The sequence below is a fragment of the Gossypium arboreum genome, chromosome 9 (assembly GCF_025698485.1).
Source record: "Gossypium arboreum isolate Shixiya-1 chromosome 9, ASM2569848v2, whole genome shotgun sequence".
Lineage (NCBI taxonomy): Eukaryota > Viridiplantae > Streptophyta > Magnoliopsida > Malvales > Malvaceae > Gossypium > Gossypium arboreum.
In genome coordinates, this window is record NC_069078.1 from 50,103,918 (window position 1) to 50,110,253 (window position 6,336).

At 32.4% G+C, this 6,336-nt stretch overlaps 1 non-coding gene across 1 annotated transcript; it reads right to left on the minus strand.

The window, feature by feature from the left end:
• Positions 1-2,618: 2,618 nt before the first annotated feature.
• LOC128281317 (small nucleolar RNA R71) lies at positions 2,619-2,725 on the minus strand. The gene has a single exon (XR_008271529.1). It is a non-coding gene; the product is annotated as a small nucleolar RNA R71 (small nucleolar RNA).
• Between the last annotated feature and the right edge of the window lie 3,611 nt (positions 2,726-6,336).

Consider the following 6,336-nt stretch of genomic DNA (forward strand, 5'->3'; position numbering starts at 1 on the left):
TTACACACGCCCGTGTGGATGAAAATAGGCCATTTTATGACCTCTTTTCTCACCTATTCTTGACTTCAACCTACACACACCAATTTCATACGTATAGACCATAATAAGATCTCCAAAACAACCAATTCCTAACTTTAATATGATTATATTATCACATATATTACAACAATCTAAACTAGAACATAAATTAATTCACATATGCAACCACCTATACTAACATGCTTTACCAATTCATTCAATACCCATACCAACATTTATACCAAACATGACAAACCATACATATATAAGTTAACATGAAACATAACCAAAATGTAATTTTAACATTTACACAACCATTTCAATCCCTATACATGCCATATAAAACATAGTATATTTAGCAAAATCTACCACCAAGTTAGATAGTGTGATTCAATGTGTTGATCTGACCTCCTAACTTCTTGTAAATCTACAAAGAACATTGAACAATAAAGGTAAGCTTAATAAAACTTAGTAAGTTTGTTGGCTTTAAACATAAATCTTACCAAACATACTATAACAATTCATTTAAATAAATCATTCATGACACATTTGCTGCCAACCATAACTTTAATTGATGAATTAACTTGTTTTATCTCAAATTTAATAATATCATTGAGTCTACGTACAATAATTCCATATGTCACTTACCGAATTACCAACCTTTGTCAAATCAGTAAACGTCTTACGGATATGAGTACATCGTGTACGGAAGCCTGAAGGCTACACAAAAGCACATAAGTGTTAAACAGAAACCTGTAAGGGTTGAACGGAAGCTCATAAGAGCTAAACAGAAACCCATAAGGGTTAAACTGAAGCTCAAAAGAGCTGAATTGAAACCTAGAAGGGTTAAACTGAAACTCATATGAGTTAACTGAAGCTCATGAGAGTTAAATAGAAAGCAACCATAGAAGTTCACAACAAATGTTGAACCCTGGTTTACTTGGGTAGTTTGTCGTTAATTCCTCTTTCGCACTGAACGACTATACCCAATCCTGCGTTTCATTCATTCCGAACATTCAATTCAATTTCCTAACTTTAAAAAATAATTTTATTTTCACAAATGATATAAATAAATACACATTACTACACATCAATTTAATTTATAATATTAAAATTTAACTTGAGCTAAATTGTAAGTTTGTAGTAGTTAGGGACTATTCTGCTAATTTCTCTTTTTCAAGTTGATCTACGGGCTCTTGATCTAAAATGAAAAATTATTCATTCATTAGCATATATTTAAATTTCAATTTACTTCAAAATTAATACCCCTTAATTTTTGAAATTACAAAATTATCCCAACTTTTACAATTTTTACAATTTAGTCCCTCACCAATTATCCCGTCAATTGAGCTAATTTTTTTCTAAATTGACAATTTATCTAATTATTCTAGACTATCTTACAGCCTTTGATACATATAAATTTAATAGCAAACCCTAATTCTTTAATTCTTCACAATTTAGTCCTAAAATCAACTTCTATTGAAATCACTTGATAAAATCATCATATAACAAAATTAAAGCTTCAAATCCATGTTAATTCATCATAAAAATTCAACACTCATCAATGGTAACTTTCAAAATTATCCATGAAATCAAAAACTAATGCAGTAGATAGTTGGACCTAATTGTAAAAGTCTCAAAAACATAAAAATTACAAGAAATAAACAAGAATTGAACTCACATGGAGTAGAAATATAAAAAAAATAGCTTTAAAAGCTCTCCTATGGCTATTTTTGGCTGAAGATTGATGAAGCAATATCTAGAAAATCTTTTATTTGTTGTTTTATTTGTTTCATTTTACAAAATTTCCAATTTTTCACTTGTTTCACCTAATTTTCATGATTTTTCTTTGCTTATGTCACACAAGCCATCCTCTTTGGCTCATTTACCCTTCAAGTCCTCCCTCATTTAACATTTAGGCTATTTAATCACTTTAGCAAATTTTGCACCTTTTTCAATTTAGTCCTTTTTAGTTAATTAACTATCAAAACGTTAAAATTTTCTAACGAAACTTTAATACTAACTTTATGATACTCCATAAATAGTTATAAAAAAATTACAGCTAGGTTTATAAAATCGAGGTCTCGATACATCATTTTTAAGACCACTTAACCTAACAAATTCTTTTAAAACACAAATTACAAATTCAAAAATCTTTCTAAGATCACACTTAACTTGTAAATAGTAAATAATAAAATTTTTGAACTCACTCGTCGGATTTAGTGGTCTCAAACCACTGTTTCAAACACCACTGAAAATTGGGCTGTTACACATCCTACTCCTTGGACTATGTATGACTATGCTGAGCCCACTTTGGTTGGGGCTAAATCGAGTATTGTTAAACCAACTCTTGTTGCTCACAATTTTAAATTTAAGTTGAACACAATCCAAATGCTCATTTAGCTAAATTTCTGGAAATCTGAGACATATTTGAGATTAATGGCATTACTAATGATGCAATACGCTTATGGTTGTTCCCATTCGCTTTGAGGAACAAGACAAAACAGTGGTTAAATTCACTTCCACGAGGTTCCATCACTACTTAGGCTCAAATAACTAGGAATTTTTTGTTGAAGTGTTTTCCACCAGCCAAAATAGTCAAGTTGAGGAGTGACATCTCTTCTTTTATTCGATTTTACCTTAAGATACTTTATGATGCAAGGGAGAGATTTAAGGATATGTTGAGAAGGTGTCCTTATCATAGACTACATTTATGGCTCCAAGTTCAAACTTTTTACAATGGTTTGAACCCCTCGACTAGACAGATGATTGATGCAGAAACTGGTGGAACATTGAATAACAAAACACCAAAGGTAGCCCAAGAGTTTATTGAGAAAATTGGCAACTTAAGAGTGTAAAACCTACAGAGGTAGCTGAAAGTTTTTACATTGGTGCAGTCTCTATGTTGGCGAGTCAAGTTGAAGCTCTTGGTAAGAAATTTGATGGTTTGAGTTGCAATAAACAAGTGAATCTAGTAACACAATGTGAAGCGACTAGAGTAGGAATGATCAGTCCGGAATATTTTCCCTTCAAGTCTATCATAGAGCATGAGGACTTTATGGGTATTAATTCTAGACCTTAAAATAACCCCTGTAGTAATAATTATAATATGAGGTTGAGGAATTATCCGAATATTTCTTGGGGTGATCAAAGAAATCAAAGGTCAGAACCCCCTCCGGGTTTTCACCAACCTTATCAGCAAGAAAAGAAACCAAACCTTGAGGAAATGTTAGCTAAATTTATCTTGATGTCCGAAACTAGATTTCAGAACACTGAGACAGCTTTAAAAAATTAGCACACATTAATTCAAGGACTTGAATCAAATTGGATAGCTTGCTAAACTAGTTTAGAAGAGACAGCAAGGTAGCTTACCTAGTAACACTGAACCCAACACAAAATAACATGCAAAACCAGTTACGTTGAAAAGTGGGAAAGTGTTGTCCGAACCAGAAAAGAAGCCAAAACAAGAAACTGATGATAAAGATAACGGGGTGGAAAAAATGAGAAAATTCAGACAACGGTGCTTAAGGAATACAAACCACCAATTCCATATCTGAAAAAGTTGAAAAAAAATAATTTGGTAAATTTCTTGAACTTTTTAGTGAGCAAGATGTTTCCTGTTATTTTATTGGTTCTATTGATAATGCAATTCAAGATTCCTTACAGGAAATAATTCATAGGGACATGTTGGAACTGTGTATTGTTTGAGGTGATGAGATCAATGGAGATAATTCTGTGACAAGTGAAATTAGATTTAATCTGGATGCTAATGAGTCTTCGCTGAGACAAAAAGATTTTGAGACTATTGAAGTAAGTAAAAAATTGAAGTTGAAGCCCTCCATTAAAGAACATTCCAAAATTGGAGCTAAAGCAATTACCAAATTATTTGGAGTACGCATTGCTTGGAGAAAGCTCTACATTGCCAGTAATTATTCCTTCAAACTTAAAGCTGCATGAGAAAGATGACTTACTACAAAAGCTGAAAGAACACAAAAGAGCTATATCCTAGAAGATTTTTTATATTAGAGGGGTCATTTCTTTTTGCACCCATAAGATCTTAATGGAAGACGAGTATAAGCCATGTGTGCAAGCTCAAAAGAGGTTAAATCCCAATATGAAGGAAGTTGTAAAGGCTGAGGTAATTAAACTTCTAGATGCTGGAGTTATTTGTCATATATCTGATAGTACTTAGGTGAGTCCTATGCAAGTTGTTCCTAAGAAAGGAGGCATGACTATTATGGCTAACAGGGTAGAAAATCTGTATTGGTTACAGGAAGTTGAACAATGCTACAAGGAAAGACCATTTTCCTCTGCCCTTCGTGGATCAAATGTTGGAGAGGTTGACTGGTCACATGTACTACTGCTTTTTGGTTGGATTTTTTGGGTATTTTCAAATCCCAATAGCTCTTGAAGATCAAGAAAAGACAACATTTGCATGTCTATATAGTATGTTTTCTTACTAAAGAATGTCTTTTGGATTATGTAATGCCTCTGCTACTTTTTAATGTTACACGTTAGCCATCTTCGATGAATTCGTGGAAAACATTATGGACGTATTTATGGATAACTTCTCGATATTCGGTAATTATTTTCATCTACACCATAAAAATTTGAAATGAGTTTTAATGAGATATGAGAAAACGAACATTGTGCTTAATTAGAAAAGTGTCACTTCATGGTTAAAGAAGGGATTGTTTTAGGTCATAAAATTTCTAGTAAAATGACTGAGGTTGATAGGGAAAAAAATCAAAACCATCGACAAACTACCTCCCCCTAATTTAGTTAAGGCTATCAAAAGTTTTCTAGGATATGATGGGTTCTATAAGAGATCTATTAAAGATTTTTCCAAAATAGTGAAGCCTTTAACTAATCTGCTATAAAAAAAAGTGCCATTTTATTTCAGTCAGGAATGTTTAGGGCATTTAAATTTCTTAAGGAAAAATTAATTAATGCCCCGATTATGGTTGAACTTGATTGGAATTTGCCTTTTGAACTAATGTGTGATGCGAGAGATTTTGTAGTAGATACAATTCTTAGATAGAGAAGAGACAAGCACTTTCAGTCGATCTACTATGCTAAGAAGACTTTGACAGACTCACAAGATAATTATACAACTACAAAAAAAAGAATTTCTACATATGGTTTTTGCATTTAATAAATTTAGACCTTATTTAATACTGTCTAAAGTTATTGTGTATACTGACCATTTTGTGCTTTGCTACCTTCTTACTAAACTAGATAGAAAACCTAGACTTATAAGGTGGATTTTATTGTTTCAAGAATTTGATTTTGATGTTAGAGACAAGAAGGGAGCTAAAAATCTTGTAGTAGACCACCCTTCAAGGCTCGAAAATCCAAATCTTGAGAAGCTTGATGAAGATGCAATATTGCGAATTACTAGTTTCTTGAAAAGTGGCTCTATGTGGTAATTGATTCTGAAATCCCTTGGTTTGTAAATATTGTGAATTATTTGGTTGCTAATATTATACCAAAAGGTTTATCTTTACTGATGTGAAAAACTATTTTTGGGAAGTCGCTTTTCTTTTTCATGTGTATGCAGATCAAGTGATTCAACGATGTGTTTTGGTACAAGAAGGGAATAAAATTTTGGAGCATTATCACTTTAGGCCGATGAGAGGACATTAGAATGGGGTTAGAGCAACACATAAAGTCCTTGAATTAGGTTTTTTATTGGCCCACATTGTTCAAAGATGCTAATAGGTATGTTTCTTATTGTGATAGATGCCAGAGGACAGGGAAATTTCCAAACATGATGAAATGCCTCAAACTTATATGCTTTCTTGTGAAATTTTCAACATTTTGGGTATTGATTTCATGTGACCACTTCCTAGTTCTTATGATAATAGATATATACTGGTAGCGGTGATTATGTGTCGAAATGGCTTGAAGCTCAAGCTTTGCCAACTAATGATGCTAGGGTGGTAGTCAAATTTCTTAAAAATATTTTCTCTTGTTTTGGAGCACCTAGAGCAATCATTAACGATAGGAGTACACATTTTTGTAATGCTCAATTCGATAATATTTTAAGAAATATGGTGTACATCATAGAACAACTACCCCATATCACCCTCAAACTAGTGGTCAAGTTGAAGTGTCAAACCGAGAATTGAAACACATCCTAAAAAAGACTTTAAAGACAAATAGGAAGGACTAGAAATTAAAATTAGATGATGTTTTATGGGCTTATAGGACTGCATATAAAACACCCATAGGAACATCTCCATATAGACTTGTTTATAGGAATGGTTTTCACTTACAACTAGAACTCGAACACAATGCATTTTAGGTAATCAAATT